The sequence below is a fragment of the Sander lucioperca genome, chromosome 2 (genome assembly GCF_008315115.2).
Source record: "Sander lucioperca isolate FBNREF2018 chromosome 2, SLUC_FBN_1.2, whole genome shotgun sequence".
Classification (NCBI taxonomy): Eukaryota; Metazoa; Chordata; class Actinopteri; order Perciformes; family Percidae; genus Sander; species Sander lucioperca.
The window spans coordinates 27,107,173-27,127,061 of NC_050174.1; the positions used below are offsets into that span (position 1 = coordinate 27,107,173).

The 19,889-nt window shown below is 41.5% G+C and overlaps 1 long non-coding RNA gene across 1 annotated transcript in view; it reads right to left on the reverse strand.

Annotated features, from left to right (window-relative positions):
* Positions 1-15,268: 15,268 nt before the first annotated feature.
* LOC118494615 overlaps positions 15,269-19,889 on the reverse strand; it is a 13,069-nt gene continuing 8,448 nt past the window's right edge. Inside the window, exons 2-3 of the long non-coding RNA XR_004896730.1 lie at positions 15,590-15,593; positions 15,269-15,373 (exon numbers count right to left, since the gene is read on the reverse strand). This is a non-coding gene — a long non-coding RNA (uncharacterized LOC118494615). The remainder of the gene's footprint in view (positions 15,374-15,589; positions 15,594-19,889) is intronic.

A 19,889-nucleotide genomic window follows, 5' to 3' on the forward strand; every position in this document is an offset into this window, starting at 1 on the left:
TTATGAGAAAACTGTTTTTATTGTTTACTTACGGGTTATGGTTGTCCACATACCTTTGTCCACTATATTTGTCCATCCTCCAACATATGACTTACTTTTGGTTGAGGGTGGGATCAGTGAAAAGACTCCATAGTCTCCATGCAGAGGTATGCTTCTTCCTTTGTCTTCATGTAGACATTAACTTAAAGCCCAACCTATATCAATTATTGTGCATGCTATATAATCATTACTTAACCATAACTGGTCACTTGATTAATTTATAATAATACTGAATAAGCATTACTAAACCATAACTATTTTGTTTATTATGTTATGTTATTAATGCTCTTTGGTAGCCTTAGTGTAAAGTTGAGAACATATGCACCTTAACTAACATTTAATTAATGTATAACAATACTGAATAAGCATTACTAAACCATAACTAAACAGTTATTAACAATGATTCATAGTTTATTAATACTCTTTGACTTAAACATTCACACAGCTTTTAAACATTAGTGAAACATTGTCAATGTGAAGTCAAATCTTCATGACAACCTTCTGTTATGCACAGATATTCAAATTGTAAAAAATGTTTTCAGTCAGTTTTCTTCTTTCTCTCCACTGAAGACTCAGAGCTATAACAATGTGAGTCCTGTATGGAGATTACACTGGACATTTTCCCCCTCTTGTCATCTTCACTGGCATGTCTTCTGGATAGTTGTCCTCTCTTGAAACCTAACAAAACAAGTTCTTTCCCAAGACTATTTTGCAGCGCCATTGTTGCCCCATCCGGCGCTTAGCGCCACTCATGACAATTGTGTTTGGTTTAAAGATCCAGGAATGCTGTGTGGACTAGCCAGACCTTCCTCCGCAGCGCTGTGGAGGAAGGTCTGGCAAAGCGAGACTAGGTTTAGGAAAAGATCGTGGCTGGGGTTAGAAAATGTACGTTTTAGTGACACGGGGGACAAGAACGGGACACAAACCCCGGTCTCCTGGGTGAAAGTCCTGTGTTGTTCCTTCTTTCATACTACTCTCTACCATTGTCTCTCTTAATACTACGTCATCTTACAGTGCCGCGGTCAAGCTGCTGCACTGTATTTTACGAGTTAAGAGTAAGAACAGATTTCTGAATGGGGCTTGGAAGATTTAATGTAGTTAAGGGACATTAAGGCATTGTCTGCTCCTAACAGTCTTGAAGCAGTTCACAAGACTGAATCCGCATGGCAGAACAGCGCTGAAGGCATCACCACCACCACCAGCTGACAAGATAACAATCTCATTGTGTGTGAGAGAACAGAGAGGGAGGAAGGTCACGGTTTTCATGTATCCTGTAAAATAACTCAACATTTACAACATGGATTAGGAGGATGATTTTTTACACAAATTCATGGTTCCCAGACAATGAATCCTAACGATCTGGTGCCACCATGAGCTCCACATTTGTGGTTTTGAGTGAAATGCCTCCACAACTACTGGATGGATTGCTTTGCTATTTAGTACACACATTTATATCCCCCTCACGATAAATAGTAATTTTTTGTGATCATCTGACATTCATCTATAGCCATTATCTGGTCAAATGATTTAATATGTCCAATACTTTGGTTCATGACCAAATACCTGCAGAACTAAAGACATTCCCATCAGCCTCAGCCGGACTTTGTGTTTAGTGCTAATTAGCAAATGCTACAGTGGTAAACATGATACACATTATACCTGCTAAACATCTGTAATAATGTTAATAATTATTAATGTAAACATGTTTGCATGCTGATGTTAGCATTTAGCTGAAGGACCACTGCACCTTAGTACAGCCTCACAGAGCAGCTATAGCATGGCCTCTTAATCTTGTTGTTTGTTTTTTTTTAGCTTCAAATTATATTTTATTGTTTGATTAATGTAGGTTCAGATATAATGCTATTTTATATGCGTTGTGAACAGCTAAACTCATACAGTACATGGCATATGGAAAATTCTATACAGGTTCCATGTCAATAGTCACTTTTTAATGTTCTTTGTTATAAACATGCTTTTATTGACTGCACTTCTAATAATGTCAAAGCAAAGCATAAATATTACACACACACACACACACACACACACACACACACATACATACACATTCCTGTAAGTGTGAACTGAAAGGTAAGAGGTAAGTGCAGACATTTATTCATTCCTCAGTGATGGTAATTGTATCAGAGATACTTCTCATTACCAGATGTTTGTATCATGTCAGCTGAGCCAATAGCAATCTTGCTTTCCACAGACACTCCTAATCACATCCTGATAACAGAAGGGTATTCCATTTCTTCATGCAGAGACTCAATCGGAAAAGTCTAAGCCGTGCACACAAACACCAATAGATGGTCAGTAAACAGCAATAGAAATATCAAGAAAACAGCGGGGAAGCTGTATTTTCTTGACTGCAAAGAAGCTAATATAATTGCCCTCCTGCAGTTGGCAAGGATGATGTTATTATATGTGAATCAATACCATAGTGTGCTGCAGCAGCAACAACAAAGATGCACATGGAAGCATTATCATAAGGAAAGCCCCTTGACAAATCTGATTAGCAGCCATTTGAGAGAGCTGTTCCCAGAAGGACCTGCTGTCACACTGACCCTGCTTAACCTCTTGATTTTCTGGGTTCAAGTCCAATTAACCTTTGGGATGAAGCAAGAGTGTCACCAGCAGTGCAGTCGATAGAAGCCCAATAGTAATCATTTCATTTTCTGGTTCATCAAACAGGCCTGGGCCCCACCTCACTAATCTCAATCAAAGACACAGCCATTTATCATTGTAGACACTCAGGACAACAGTTTGACTATAGTGGGCTGGTTACAGTCTCAGACACCCATCTGTGCTGCACTGACTCCACTGCATTGACTTCCTATTGGAAATAGGCTAGGCTGCATTATGGGAAATGCTTGTGTTGTGCTCGCAGTACAAAACTGGGAGTAACCACTATCAAATATCAAACCCACAGCACTGCAGAGTAAGGTCTGGCTAGTCCACAGATGCATTCTGGGATAGGAGAAAAAAACGCTCTGGGTTGCTTGCATTTCTTTAAACCAATCACAATCGTCTTGGGTGGCACTAAGCTCCGGACGCAGCGATGGTGGCTCTGCTAAATATTCTCAGGAAGGAACTTTTGGTGGAATATTTGCACCCCGCATGCAATATTAAATGACCTGCTGACAAAATAGAGTAACGTGAGCTGTTCAAATGGATACATGGTTAAACCTCATTTTCTTTTACCACTGAATCAGTGTGTACTTCGCCCACAGCAATCCCACCAGTCGCCCCCAAAATGTCCCAGTTAGAGAGGAAATGCCTTTAGTTGATCCCTTTTTGGGAGTCTACTAAGGATGAGGGTTGAAGACCCAGTCCAGCTGACTTGGGCTGACCTTTTTTACATGACTTGACTGCCAACATAGTCTCGCATTGCCAGACCTATCTCCACAGTGCTGTGCAGTAAGGTCTGGCTTCACCACACATACATTCTGGGATAGGCGAAAAAAACGGTCTGTGTTGGTAGCATTTCACAATCGTCTTGGGCAGCGCAAAGCTCCGGACGCAGCGACGGTGGCTCTGCAAAATAGTTTCGTGAAGGAACGTGTTTAGGTGGAACATTTGCACCTTGCAAAAGAAAATGCCACATACATTATTAAATTAAGTTATTCAGTTATCTGTTCACACAATACAGTAACACAAGCTATTTAAATTAGCTGGATACATGGTGAAACGTAATTTGCTCTTACATGTGTATCGTTGGTGTACTTCTTCCAAAGATTATAAAACGTCCCAGTAAGAGATTAAATGCTGTAAACAGATTCTTTGTAAATCTTTACAATCATTCCCTGAAAGAACCGAGCAGGCCTGCCTTGATGCATGACCCAAATTGTCTTCAAAACTTTACATTTTCAGTGGCTTACTAGCTCGGATGTTGTTATTTTCCGTATCGAAGAGATTTTGAGAGCGGCAACACACAAAGAGCAGACATCATGCGCAGGATGTCAGGCTTTATCCTGGAAATGTACTTCTGTTGATCAAGACTAGGGAAGGTATAGTAGGTAAGGGTTCAAAAGTGACTTGTTACTTTTGTGTACCTTCATCTCTACCTGGTGGGCATTGTGCTATTAATAGAATTGTATGCAATTATGAAACATTTCAGTCCACTGAAGAGAATGATCAGTGGAATCTCCCAGCACGGTCATACCTCTTCTAGTCTATATCGACAACGTTTCATTTCCGGACATGCTCCGGTGCCGCCAGAAATTCTGCCAGATGTCACTCTTTTCAGCCGGATGTCTGTCACCTTCCTCTTTTTTTGTGTTGGCGTTCTTATTTCTGAGGACTATGGTTAACTGCTCCTCAGATCTCTGCAGGGTAAATCCAGACAGCTAGCTAGACTATTGTTCCACCAAAACAAGTTCCTTCCGGAGACTATTTTGCAGTCAACGTGGCTCTATCCAGAGCTTAGAGTCACCCAAGGCAATTGTGACTGTAATATTGTGCGTGGACTAGCCAGACCCTCCTCCGCAGCGCTGTGGAGGAAGGGCTGGCAGTAGGAGACCTTACCTCTTCTTACTGTGGATGTCACCTCCAGATTAAACATGCGTCCTGTGAAGAAATGTCCCTCTGTAAGCCAAAATTCTCCTCTCTTAGATCACAGTTTTTCCATTGCAAATGCGTGCATTGCGACTCTCAACTCGACTGGGTGGGAAATGCCAGACACTTTGATAGATTGATGAGTCACCCCAGAGGTCAGCACTAATACGCAAGTTGTAGGATCTAATCAGAGGCTCTCTAGGGAGCGAGATGAGTGGCAGATTAAAATCAGAGGAGACAGAGGAGGAGTTTCATTCTGTGACATGTTCCCTCGTTTTATACTGTAGATCAGGGGTCTTCAACGTTTTTTAGGCAAAGGACCCCTTAACTCCTCACTGAGTCGTCTGCTTCACCCTCTGTGAATCACTTTACAGTCAGGTCAGTAGGTCTGTAACATTAGCTTGTGCTTTCTAACCACAGTGACTGTCCTAACTGTTTGTGAGTTTTTTTCTTTCATCAGGTTTTTAAGTAATAAGCCATAATAAATGGCTAAAGTGTCCTTTTGACATGTTAGAGATGACCTGCAAGTCAGCCACTTGACAAAAGATTCAGCCAGTTATTTGAAAATGACGATGGTCTGCCATAATTTATGTTGCAGGGGGTATGGAGGTTCAATTTGTGGTGCAAATGTCTCTATATGTATTGTTCATCAGGTGTGTTTCGGGATTTATTTATTTTTTAGGAATCATGTACATCCCAACAACAAATCTGTTAGAGAATGAGACCGTGTTAAAGCCAGAAGCTCTAAACTTTAAATCTAAATTAATCTATCTTTAGTGTTCACTTCCTGTTGTGTTCTTTAACCCCTTCCCCCCCCTTTTGAACATGCATGTTAGACAGAGAGATTGATTTTAACAATAGGGACAAGGAATGTGCTCCCTGCTGGGAGAGTTTATCTGTATTAATGTGAACTTGATGCATTTATTATTTTTCTAACCTGTCTCCCTGAACAGGTAACCAGCCCGGCCATACTGTCACTGTCAAATTGTGTTGTAATTGACTGGAGCCAGCGGTGGAATGTAACTAAGTACATTTACTCCAGTACTGTACTTCAGTCCAAATGTTGAGGTACTTGTACTTTACTTGAGTCTTTTCTTTTCATGCCACTTTCTACTTCTAAACCGCTACATTTCAGAGAGAAATATCAATAATAATAATTTTTATACTCCACTACATTCATCTGTTACAGCTTTAGTTACTAGTTACTTTACACATTAAGATTACTGCACACAAAACACATGTAGTTTATAAAATCTGATGTTTTATTCTAAATGAAACTAGTCAACAATATAACGGCCTACAAGTCCAGCTGAGATGATTACACAAGTTGTCCGACTGGGCCCCCACCTCTCTTCCACCATCACACTCAGAACGGGTGCACCGCAAGGGTGTGTTCTTGGCCCTCTGCTATACTCCCTGTACACCAGCGATTGTTCCCCTGCTCATCCAACCAACACCATCGTTAAATTCGCAGATGACACCACAGTCGTTGGTCACATAGTAGCGGGAGATGAGAATCACTACAGGGCTGAGATCGAGAGACTGATAGCATGGTGCCATAACAACAACCTGGAGCTCAACACATCAAAGACCAAATAGCTTATTCTGGACTTCAGGAGGAAGCAGCAGATGGACCCACCGTCACTCATCATAGAAGGTGCTAGCGTCGAGAGGGTCCACACCTTCAAATTCCTGGGAGTCCACATCGCTAACGACCTCTCCTGGACAGCTAACACCACCACCATCATCAAAAGGGCACAGCAGCGCCTCTACTTCCTGAGACTGCTAAAGAGAAACAATTGAAGGTAGACGCTGCTGGTGGCCTTTTATTGCTCTGTCGTAGCGAGCATATTGACGTACTGCATCACAGTGTGGTATGCAAGCTGCACTGTGGCACAGAAAAAAATCACTGCAAAGGGTCATTCGGTCTGCAGAAAAGATCATTGGCTGCTCGCTGCCCACACTTGACAGCATCACCTCATCCAGCTACCTCAGCAGAGCAAGAAACATAATCAAGGACTCCTCTGACCCAGGCCACGAACACTTTCAGTTACTCCCCTCAGGAAGGCGTTACAGGTCTGTCAGAACCCGCACATCCAGGTTCAGAGACAGCTTTTTCTCCACAGCCATCACAACTCTAAACATTCAATTACAGAAATAGGACTTCATCATGCTGAATGACTATCCTGTTTTGCACTGCATTTGCACTTTTCCAGTTCTGTGATCTTTTAAAAAAAGACTTTTTGGTGTGAGAGTATGGCGTGAGTAAATGTATGAATGTATACTACTATGTACTAGAAGCACCTGCCCCATTATGTGTATGTGAGGGTATGGTTTGTGGAAGTGTATGGCTTCTAGGCACCAGGAGGAGTAGCACCTAAAATTTGTTGTGACAATGTTTTACAATGACAAATAAATGATTCTGATTCTGATTCTGATTAGACCATTAAACACACAACTGTTTGGATCCTTTACACTTTCTACAATGGAAGGATTTTTCTGCATTGAGAAACTTTTACTTTAATACTTTAAAGTACATTTTCCTGATGATACTAAAATACTTTTACTTAAGTAACATTTTCAATGCATTACTTGTAACAGAGTATTTTTACTGTGTGGTATCAGTACTTTTGCTTAGGTAAAGGATCGGAATACTTTTTCCACCCGTGCCTGCACTCTAAGAAATAAATCCGTAAAATAACAGAAAACCTTCTGACAGCTCATTACCCGGACTTTGTCCCGTAATTAAAAACAGAAACTTTGTGTGTCGCTGCAGTAAAAACACAACATTTTCTGTTACTCAAAGTTCCCTCGTACAAAGCTGCTCAGTTAGTAAACTTCTGAAAAGAAAACCTATCTTCAATTAATTATTATCTTTTTTTGACGCTCGCTAATCCTCATGCTGGTTAATAACTGACTAATTGCATTGGTGATATCCAGCAAAAATTCACATATGTAACACATGAGCAACCCAGACAACATGTTAAACTACTAGACATCCAATAAAACATGCACATTGTTAATTTTCCCACAATTACTTGCCGCTGAAATTTGAAAATGTAAATACACAGAAATACAACTGTGAATCACGTTCTATGGACATGTTCTGTTAAAATATACAGTTATACACAGTAGGTCAATACACAGATATGAGAGAGTGTGGAGCCGGGCCGACTTGCTGCTTCTCCTCATTGGAGGGGTGCTAATAGTGTAGCTCTACCGCCACCAGACACAGGGGTCACAAAGTCAATGCAGGGGCTTGCTGGGTGTTAACAATGTGCTGCTGGGAGAGCGAGGGGAGGGCGGCAGCAGGATGAACTGGCTTTGTTGTGCCACATGGCTACAGGCTGAATATGGGCCATGAGGGAGTTGTTCACCCAATTGTTCCACTCTGGGTGACATGCATCCACCTCTGTGTAGCAGCTCTGTTTAAATAGCTGCACCCCCCACTCCCCCACACACCCCAGTACACCACCCCCCCACCCCACCCCACTGACAGATGTATCTTTATTCAAGGATTTAGTCTGCTTTTCCTTCTTTCTTTGAACAGGATTAGGATTATTTAGAGGGGATTAGTGTTATTTTTTATGGATAATGTCAGAGTTTGTGTCAAAGGGGATGAACGTGAGGGGGTCATTGGCTGCCCGTTTGATGTTTGTTTCAGCTGTTTGTTGGACATGTGGTGAACTGGAAGTGACGCGCTGTCTCTCATGTTGTGGCTCTCTCATCTGGATCCAAGCAGGTATCTAGTTGAGCATTAAGATAAAGCAATCAAATAACCAGCTGATTTTCTGTAAACGTATCACATAGAAAAAAGGACCACACAAACAAAAGCATATATAGCATTTGCTGTTATGTGTTATGTATGTTGTATGACCACACTGTAAGAAACAAATCAGTAGAAAAATGGATAATGTCCGGTGCAGAAAATTACCTGTACTTCATTAAGGTTACGGTCATTTCTGTTAATTAAAAAACTGAAAATTCTGTAGATTTACAATATATCCTAGCTCAGTACCTTAAACGGACATTTTTTTTAATCCAAAAATCAAAATATGGAAAAATGATTACAGAAAATGACTTCATATTAACACAGTATATTAGCCCGTATTTCTACTGACTTTTCTAACTGTGTATTCTATGTGAAATAGTTGGCTCATGTTTCTGAAATTAAAATTCTATTATTATATTACGCCGACACTGTTGGAGTTGGTAAATTACATAATAATAAGCATCCAATAGTGCAAGATCAATATATATTTTATCACGTGAACTGTCCTGACTAGCAGGTTATAAAGCAGGCCCAAACATGAAAATGCTTCTTTCTTACATATTGACCAAATCATGCTTCTTCTTACTTTGGGTATTATAAACAACATTTTAAAAAAGAAGTTACTTCATTTGTAAATTATGAACTTTTTCAAACTTTGAGACAGGCAATCATGTTGCCCTGTATGCCTAAAATTGTAATACATGTAAATGCTGTGTTAATGTTCAACATATTCTTATTATTAAGAATAAAATCAACTCTGGCTGCTTGAGCGAAACCCTTAAGGGGAGTCTTATTTAAAAGTGTCTTAATTTAAAGTACCTAAATAAGTGAAAGGAAGGAAGGCCAGATTGCTGTTGTAAATAATTAATACATGATAAAAGATAGCTCATAGCTTGTTGTAGCCATTCCTACATCCACACACGGTTTAGAAACACAGGATCAGTTCAATGGCTTTTAAAGTAAAGCAAAAGTTTCAAACATAACACACTTCTAATATCTGTATTTCCTACTGTATGCTAAATGTGCAGCGAGGATAAAACAAGCATTCATATTTATTGAGATGTATTATTCCAAATAATAACAACTATTATAATATAAATACATACAAAAAGTGTAACAATTGGATACATGAGATTATTCAATAACATTAGGGTTAGTTCATTTTAAACATACAGTCGAAGCTTTAATTAAAAGTCGCACTGGAAAGGTTTGTTTGTTGGATGAAAGACTGACAATATAATCATATGAATGGAAATATATATACAGTATGCTGCATTATTTCCCAGCATGCATGTCTAGTAAGAGGATTGTACTAATGAACCAGGAAATACATAAACCTGATTGTCATAGTAATACACTTGCTGATTTGTTTTTGTGTCCAACAGCGGCTCTAAATCCCAACATGCATTGCTGATGTTTGAAACTCAACACATTCACAGATCACAGTTACTGAGTCCGGCCTCAGGCTCAGCTGTTCATGTCCTGTTATGTATTCTACTGTGTTTGTATTTTATAACAGCTATATACATTTTTCCAAGAGCTTAAATGAATGAATTCATTGTGTTACTCAACTGTACATGGCATTGTATGAGGTTCAGTAAAGTTCAGTAGAATGGTTAACAGTCACAGTTCAATGATGTTGATGTTAACCCTTTGAGGTCTGAGGGCATTTTCACATCTTATTAAATTTACCTTTTTAGGGTATTTGCATATAACTGATCCCAGTGTGTTTCATATCAAAATGTTCAGAACAAACTCAGCTTTCTGTATAGTGACGTCCAGATTTTTTCTAGAGCGATGTGTGAAGACATAATTTGGCGCTAAAGCTGAAACGTTGATGTTGGCTTTTTGAAATTCCTCAAATCTCTTTTGAAAACAAACCTTATCTTATGATGTGTTGTACCAATTGTTTCGGTGCTTGAAATGAGTTGACCAAAGTCAAAGGTTATATATGATTAAATTAGTAAATAAATGTCTAAAAAGAAATTTTGTAATATCACTTTTTGAGCAGGGGATTTGTCAAACATCGTACTCAGAGGGGAAAAAAAGAGAGACGGTCCAGCTCCAGAACATTACCAACTCTTAAGTTTATTCAATAACTACAGTATGTTTCAGCGTGCTCCAATATCTCTGTCTCTAGGAATAACACCAATGGGTAAACCATACAGTAAACATCTACAATAGAATTTAATAAACTTACAAAAATAGAAAAATTAACTTTTTTTGTCAAAGCACATGATAACCACACTTATCAGATATATGGATAAGGATGAAGCTGAATAGACAACATACATGGACATATAACCTGATATTCATATATCTGCATTTTCAGATGCACTACAAACATTTTGGTTATTAAGGTATGCTTTTCAAATATCTGAATAACAAATTGTGCTTATATTTACTATTTCAGCTTGTTGTCATTATTATCTGACATTATCAAACCTTGTTGCCTCTTCATCAGGACTAAAAATGGAATCATCAAATGACACATATTTATTTTTTGAATCCTGAAATAACGATTTAATTGTATCATTATATAGGTATATTAACAATTGTTTTCACTGCATACAGCAGTTCAGAAAATACAAGTATGGCTTTTAAATCTCATCATACACTATGGGGATAACAAATGATGCTCATTGTGTATCTACTTTCTGTAAGCCAGTTATTCTGACATAAAGATACCCGTAGAAAAATGACTGCAAACGAACTAGAGCTGCACATTTGTGATGCCCATACAACGAGATAAGAAGTCATGATCACAGGATAACAACCTGATACGACAGCCATACATTCTAAGTCTAATGAATTTGAGGGAAGACCAAAATCATTGGCTGCCCTCTGCCCTCCATGGATGATCTTTATAGCTTTGCTGCCTCAAAAAAAGTCCAAAAAAAGCCCAGAGCATACTCAAAGATCCATCTCACACCGGACACTCTCTGTTTGAACCCTGGGGCATACGTTTTAGGACATTTAAAACGAGAACAAACAGACTGAAAGAGACATAATTGAACCTAATGCCACTTGAGTTTTGAGTTTAAGGATGAATCGTGCAGTCAGTGTCTTGTTTTGTGTGGTATGCATGTGTTTTATGTGTTTTTTTAAACAAATAACCTACCTCTTTATATATATTTTATAGTGATTTTAGAGACTGTTTCACGTATATACATATACATATTTATTTACCTGCTTTGCACTTTTACTGATGTTTTGCACTGAGAGGACTGCATTCAATTTCATTGATCATGTACAATGACAATAAAGACTATTCTATTCTATTCTATTCTATTCTATTCCTTGCATTTAAAGGCATTTTGTTTTAGTGTTACACGGCCACTTAACCCACTTCTCCTAAACCCACTGAATGAATAAAAGCAATAAAAACATCACTTTGTCATGTCAAACTAGCCTTTAAACAACAGATTACAAGCAACCCCATCTGATGGGTGGCCACCGGTCTCGTTGCCTGGGTGTCTCCATGTGTGTCCTACTTGTTTTTGCCCCAGCAGACCTACGGGCCCTGCACATATCTATGGGTATTAGAGGATCCTCCAGCTGTTCATTTATCCCCAGCAGTCAGTTCCCTCTGCATCACAAAGGCAGAATCATGTCAGATGTCACAGCTGATGTCGTATAAGACAGTTGGACCATAAAATGTCTCAGTCTGGCCATGTCAATTCAAAATACCAGGGCACACTTTTCATTTACATCTGAATGGTGGCCTAAAGTCTGGCAGACAAGCAGTTTGTCATGCAAAGTAAGAGCACAGAGTGGAGGTCAATGAGCACAATTCAGCAGCACTAATTCAACTGGTTGTTTTCAATGTGAGATTCTTTATCTCATTAAACTGGGATGCGATCATTGTTTGTTCTCAGAGCCCTCATCTACACTAGTGGTGTTAAAATTAATCGATGCATCACGATGCGGACGATGATGATTCTGCATCGATGCAGTGACAGAGCATAATCGATTATTACATACTGATGTTACTTCTTGATTTTCCAGTCGCTGCTTTTTTATTTTTGCCTTTTGTTTGCTGTGTTCAGACTCTGCTACATCAAGGAAGTGTCTTTTTTAAAGCTTTAGTGCGTAACTTTTTGATATTAATGAATGTCCGTTACATTCAAGCCATTGCCAAATGAGTTGCTACAAAGCTAATTAAGACTATCAGCTCCACACAACTATGTTTGACTATAACGACTATGTTCAGAAGATTGTGGCGTCTGGCGACTTTCCCGCGCAGAAACTCAAGTGAAGATAATGACCTCTTCTGAAGAGTCCATCATGTTTTTTAATCCTCCGTGTCCTCCTTGGCTACTAGTAACTGTGTGGAGGAGGGGTGGGGGTGGTGCGCGATCATGTAGCCTTGTATCATGTGGACGCGCCGACAGTTTTGTTGTCATTACTTAGAATTCCTCATGGGGGAGACAGAAACTACGCACTATAGCTTTAAGAGCAGATACAATAAAAAGGGGAGTTAATATATATCTGACTGCTTGAATTTGTTGATGAAAACCATCTGTAGTAATATATAATAATATTGAGGAGGTGACGCATCATGATATTGAATTGATTTGAATCGTCGAAGAGTGAAGAATGGGCTTCTGAGATGGTTAGACTGGTAGCATTTGAGAGAATGGAATTTATTTTTTAAATTGGTTTGCCGGATTGAGTTGTTACCATAACATTTCTGGAGGGCTCCTAGGAGGCAATGCAATGTGGAAAGACGTATGTCATGTACTTATGGTGTCAGCATACATAATATGGGTATTTGGTTGACAGTTTGTCCATTTTATTGTTATCGTATTGTTTAAAATAGTATGTATACATGTATATTATTTCATCTTGTCAAAAAACTAAACAGACAAATTGTATAGGGAGGTGGTGATGGCGAGTGTGTGTGTGTGTGTGTGTGTGTGTGTGTGTGTGTGTGTGTGTGTGTGTGTCTGTGTCTGTGGGGGGGGGAGGGGTGGGTCAGACGTGGAGGTGATGTGTTCATGTTGTTTTTTTGCTACGTTTACACCTGGCGTCTGTACTACTCCGGCATTTCCGAGCCCTGAAAACGGAGACGTTTGGATATGGGGGTTTTGGTTTTCTAACTGGGCCTGGAATAAGATAAATAACAAAACTGCATTGTAAGAACATTCACATTGACATCACATGATTTTTCATCCAATTTCATGGGTGAGAAATGTGCTTTAATACTGTATGTGTAGACACATTTTTAGAAGACGTACAGTCTGTAGATTTTGAATCAGATCCTCAGCTGTTGGTGTGGAGAGGATGGACTGTTCCCTGCTGAACACACCGTCTCCACTCAACAAGTAGGTCCACACTATAAAGATCAAGAGTTGATCCCATAGGAGCGCCCCCCCACCCCCCCCCCACCCCCCCTGTCCTCCCGATCCTTTCTTAAGCAGCACGTAACATCTGACCCGGGCAAGAAATTTATCACAACATTTCAATTAGAGGCTGGCAAATCTCAAAGGCAGGTGGCTATCTGGGAGCCATTTGACCTTGCTGCCAAGATTAGCTCAGCTTTCCAATATGATTCTCTGATCTGACCCCTCAGTGTGCTGCAGCAGTCCACTCCCCCCCCCCCGCCCCCCCCGACCGTTGCTTACCAAAGAGCTATTACGAGGCTCCATAAGGAAATTGGAAGGCCACACATTGGGCACAGACAGGTCACCATGATTTCCTTATGGTTTTAAAAATCCAAATCCATACTGCCCAATCAATCATTCTACTCCAAACCACAGCTGTTTTCATATAAATACAAATCCATCTTGTTACTCTATTAAAAAAGATTTCTTACATTGCTTTTTCTAATGTCTGTGAGGCAGCCCAGAATCCTTAAATATTATGTTTGTATTATAGCCTGACCCATACTGGATTTTTAAGGTCACCACTGATACATTTGAACCTCTCCATGTCCAGAATGTCCAATAATTCCACAAATGAAGAAAGAAATAGGGAAATAACAACTATAATAATCCATCCCTCCATCCATCCATCTTCGTCCGCTTATCCGGTGTCGAGTCGCGGGGGGAGCAGCTCCAGCAGGGGACCCCAAACTTCCCTTTCCCGAGCCACATTAACCAGCTCCAACTGGGGGATCCCGAGGTGTTCCCAGGCCAGGTTGGAGATATAATCCCTCCACCTAGTCCTGGGTCTTCCCCGAGGCCTCCTCCCAGCTGGACGTGCCTGGAACACCTCCCTAGGGAGGCGCCCAGGGGGCATCCTTACCAGATGCGCGAACCACCTCAACTGGCTCCTTTCGACACGAAGGAACAGTGGCTCTACTCCGAGCTCCTCACGGATGACTGAGCTTCTCACCCTATCTCTAAGGGAGACACCAGCCACTCTCCTGAGGAAACCCGTTTCGGCCGCTTGTACCCTGGATCTCGTTCTTTCGGTCATGACCCAGCCTTCATGACCATAGGTGAGGGTAGGAACTTACCGGTAGATCGAGAGCTTTGCCTTCTGGCTCAGCTCTCTTTTCGTCACAACGGTGCGATAAATTGAATGTAATACCGCACCCGCTGCGCCGATTCTCCGACCAATCTCCCGTTCCATTGTCCCCTCACTCGCGAACAAGACCCCAAGGTACTTGAACTCCTTCACTTGGGGTAAGGACTCATTCCCTACCTGGAGAAGGCACTCCATAGGTTTCCTGCTGAGAACCATGGCCTCAGATTTAGAGGTGCTGATCCTCATCCCAGCCGCTTCACACTTGGCTGCGAACCAATCCAGTGAGTGCTGAAGGTCACCGGCCGATGATGCCATCAGGACCACATCATCTGCAAAGAGCAGCGATGAGATCCCCAGCCCACCGAACTGCAACCCCTCTCCACCCCGACTACGCCTTGATATCCTGTCCATAAATACTACAAACAGGATTGGTGATAAAGCGCAGCCCTGGCGGAGGCCAACCCTCACTTACTGCCGAGAACACAGCTCTCACTTTGGTCGTATAGAGATTGGATGGCCCTGAGAAGGGACCCCCTCACCCCATACTCCCGCAGCACCTCCCACAGTATCTCCCGGGGGACCCGGTCATACGCCTTCTCCAAATCCAGGAAACACATGTAGACCAGTTGGGCATACTCCCAGGCTCCCTCCAGGATCCTTGCGAGAGTGAAGATCTGGTTCCATTGTTCTACGACCAGGACGGAATCCACATTGTCCCTCTTCAATCTGAGGTTCGACTATCGGCCAAACCCTCCTTTCCAGCACCTTGGAGTAGGCTTCCCCCTCCTGAGGTGGCGAACGGTTTTCCAGAAGCACCTTGGTGCCGACCGAAAGTCCTTTTCCATGTCTTCTCCAAACTTCTCCCACACCCGCTGCTTTGCCTCTTTCACGGCAGAGGCTGCAGCCCTTTGGGCCCTTCGGTACCCTGCAACTGCCTCCAGAGTCCTCTGGGATAACATATCCCGGAAAGACTCCTTCTTCAGTCGGCTTCCCTGACCACCGGTGTCCACCACGGTGTTCGTGGGTTACCACCCCTTGAGGCACCTAAGACCACAGCCCCTCGCCGCAGCTTCAGCAATGGAAACTTTGAACATTGTCCACTCGGGTTCAATGCCCCCAGCCTCCACAGGGATGCAAGAAAAGCTCTGCCGGAGGTGTGAGTTGAAAGTCTGTCGGACAGGGGCCTCCTCCAGACGTTCCCAATTTACCCGCACTACCCATTTGGGCTTACCAGGTCTGTCCAGAGTCTTCCCCCACCCCCTGACCCAACTCACCACCAGATGGTGATCGGTTGACAGCTCCGCCCCTCTCTTCACCCGAGTGTCCAAAACATACGGCCTCAGATCAGATGAAACAATTATAAAATCGATCATTGACCTTTGGCCTAGGGTGCTCTGGTACCAAGTACACTTATGAGCATCCCTATGTTCGAACATGGTGTTCGTTATAGACAATCCATGACTAGCACAGTAGTCCAACAACAAACAACCACTCTGGTTTAGATCAGGGAGGCCGTTCCTCCCAATCACGCATCTCCATGTGTCTCCATCATTGCCCACGTGCGCGTTGAAGTCCCCCAGCAGGACTATGGAGTCCCTCACTGGAGCCCCATGCAGGACTCAATTCAAGGTCTCCAAGAAGGCCGAATACTCCGAACTCTTGTTTGGTGCATACGCACAAACAACAGTCAGAGTTTTCCCCCCCACAACCCGGAGGCGTAGGGAGGCGACCCTCTTGTCCACCGGGGTAAACTCCAACGTAGCGGCGTTCAGCCGGGGGCTTGTGAGTATCCCCACACCCACAACTATAATAATAATAATAATAATAATAATAACTTTATTTGTATAGCACCTTTAAAAACAATAGTTTACAAAGTGCTTTGACAGTGGAAATAAAGGACATACAAATCAATACCCATAAATACACAATATTGTAACAGCAATGAGATGGGTCAGCTCTAAAGGACGGAATGACAATGAGAGACAACTGGAGTTGTTTCCCTGATAATCTCTTCTCTGGTGAGAAAATCCTGGCTACTACACAACCAGTCCTTCAAAGCATATGGCGATATATGTGGTTTATTCCTACCCTCTAATACAACCCACAGGAGCCTTTTCCATCCTCATACAGTATCTAAGCGTCAGAATGTAGTGGTCGCTGTTTTAAACATGTCGTTAACGTGTAACGGACGTAGTTTTGGTTAGGTTTCTATTACGTTACTTAACTTCTGAATGTGACGTAGCTCTGTTTGTTCCATAAAGTTAAAAAGAACTCATCGTTTTCTTTTATTTTCAAATGGAACTCAAACCCCGGTCTCCTGGGTAAAAGTCCTGAGATTGTTTCACCCATCCCACTTATACCCACTTATACTTCGCACCTTACTTCCTGCTTTGCTACGGCCACTAGAGGGCGCTGCCATTATAAACGGTAATATGAGTCGTGATTTCTGCTTCAACAAAAGACCTATGGGAGCGTTTTTCAGGGCAGGCGTCTCGTACTACAGCAAAACACAGAATTAACGTAGCATACAAAACAAGACAAACGCCATCTTGAATCTTTTTTTATAAAATGCAGAATTGTATTTAATAAGCAAGTAAACTAGTTGTTTAAGATGTTTAAGAAAGTTGTCCTAAATCCACTAAATGACCAAATACCAAAGTCTGGTGTTTTTGCTTTTGGCATATACCCAAATTAACAAGGCAAAGCATGGGTTTATATGATGGGTGAGATAAACCAGATTGTCTCAGATTACATTTGATTGGATACATGTATATATGCCTCTGAGTGCAGGATGAAAATAATTATTTGCAAGAAAAAAAAAAGGAATTTTGATACTTTACTAGGGGTGGGGGAAAAAATTGATACAGCACAGTTTTGCAATATTTTCCATGGTAGTACTGTATCAATACACGGACGCCACATAAGGGTCTGTTATTATATACATTGCACATTGGACTACTAGACTAATAAAATCAATTACTTTTTCAGTCCACTTGGTTTGGTCAACGTCAGTTTGACTGCTTGACAATCCTATTTTGCAGCAATGAAATCGTAGTGAGATGAACAAACACATGTTGACAAAGGTTTCGTTTAGGGACATCATTTGAAGTTGATTCCCTCTGGTGATTCCCACCCCTAATAACTACTTAAAAAAATGATGGTTTGATATATATTTGACAGATAGAGAACACAATTACCACAGAGTAACAAGATTAATTATCCTAGCCGGAAGTTTCTCACAATCTTGACACCAAGACTCCTCTCTGGCTCTTATCAGACTCCACATCCAGGTTGTCAGGGACTGTCCAAACACTGAGTGGTGTCAGGTTTCCTCTCCGACCACAGAAAAGACATGGGAGGGGATGGACTGTTTCAGCAGGGGCTGCAGACAGTCAAGCCACAACTGTTGTCCTCTAACTTCCTGCGGCCCAGACTCCATCCTCCTCCGTCATCACGGCTGTGGGGACTCGTGGCTGGAGGGCGAGGGCGGGCCAGGATATAAACAGCATCCTCGTCTTTCCCAATTGTTGTCTTTATCAAGTGCTCAGCCTGCAATTGACAAGGGAACCACGGACCGCTGAGAGATGTTTCCTTTCAAAGACAAGAATAGTGAGGGCAGTGTTGTGTTGGCAGGAGCCACCTAGCCGCCTCATTCTTTGGTTATCCACTGTGTTAGTGTCCAAGGTGGGAAGTTTATTCAAGTAGTTGAATCAGTTGGGCCAGTAGAGCAGAGTTGTCATCTGTGAATTCATAGAGCCATTTTACTAGAAATAATGGAAATGCATCCATTAGCAGTTTGAGGGTTTTTTTTCTGATAAATGGCTTTCTGATGTTAAAACGTACCACTTACAGTTTCTAATAATTTGCTATTAACCGTAGCCTGTTCCATTCAATTCATTTCAATCTGCCCCTCTAGTCTTTGGACTAGAAAATGATTGATATGCTCTTACAAAGAATAACATTATGCATGGCTCACACAGACAAAAGATCCTCTCCAGCTCTTCCTCTACTTTAACATGCCACACTCTCTTGATCTATAACCTTGATTACTATTGATTGTCTGAAAGATTTTTATCATAAAATCAATGGTTTATGGAGGCCGTGATATACTACTGCTGTACAAGCTCAAAGTTGTCACCCCTACGTAGCCCCTACATGTGAACAAAAGGCAAAGATAAAACATATCGTATTGATTTTCTCTATTGATTTCTTTATCACTCTGATAAGGTAATGACAACATACGCAAACCTATCAGTCTGCAGTGAGATGGATCTGGTTTTGGTGCTTTAATTAAATGGGTTAAATGGTTGATGTGGGCCAAACAGTGTCTCAAGGCCCAAGCTGCACAGCCACCGTCATCATATATCAGGTCACAAAAGCAGTGACATCCTGAGCTTGGTACATATATAACCATTACTGTGACAACACAGTTTTGTAAAAACACTTATTGTATTATTTGTGTACATGACCAGGACAGGAGCAGACTTACTGGATACTAGAGTAACCTACTTTCTTGTCCAGCTGCTGCAATAAAGATGCAGAGGAGAAATCAAAGTCAAAGTCTCTCTCCCTACTGTACAATGACAAATTCAAGTAGCTACAAAACACATTGGTTCTGCTGGTTTACAGATGGACTGTGGAGTATGTGATGTTAGATGTCCTGTTCACTGAATATGACATGAAAGCTCCGCCCATTTCTAGCACTTAAGGTAATTGTTATGCATTGCTCCCGAGTTGACCCAGGTGATCTCTGATGTCATGACCAGGGATATACCCGTGTTGACTGGCTTGGTTTGAATTTCCAAAAGAAGGGTTGAACACTGATCAGACAACCCTAGCCCAACCCTGGTCAGTGGTGTGAAAGAGGTATTAGTAGATTGAATGCAATTGAGAGTAGTGGAAATGAAGATTCTTAGAGCCTTGGTTTCATGGCTCTAGTAAACTGGCAATAACTTTTGATCAGGTGCATTCTGCAGTTTGGCCTGGACTGCTGGAATGGTGGGTGTGTCGGTCCTGATGTACAAATTTATGAATTGTGTGTGTGTTGTGT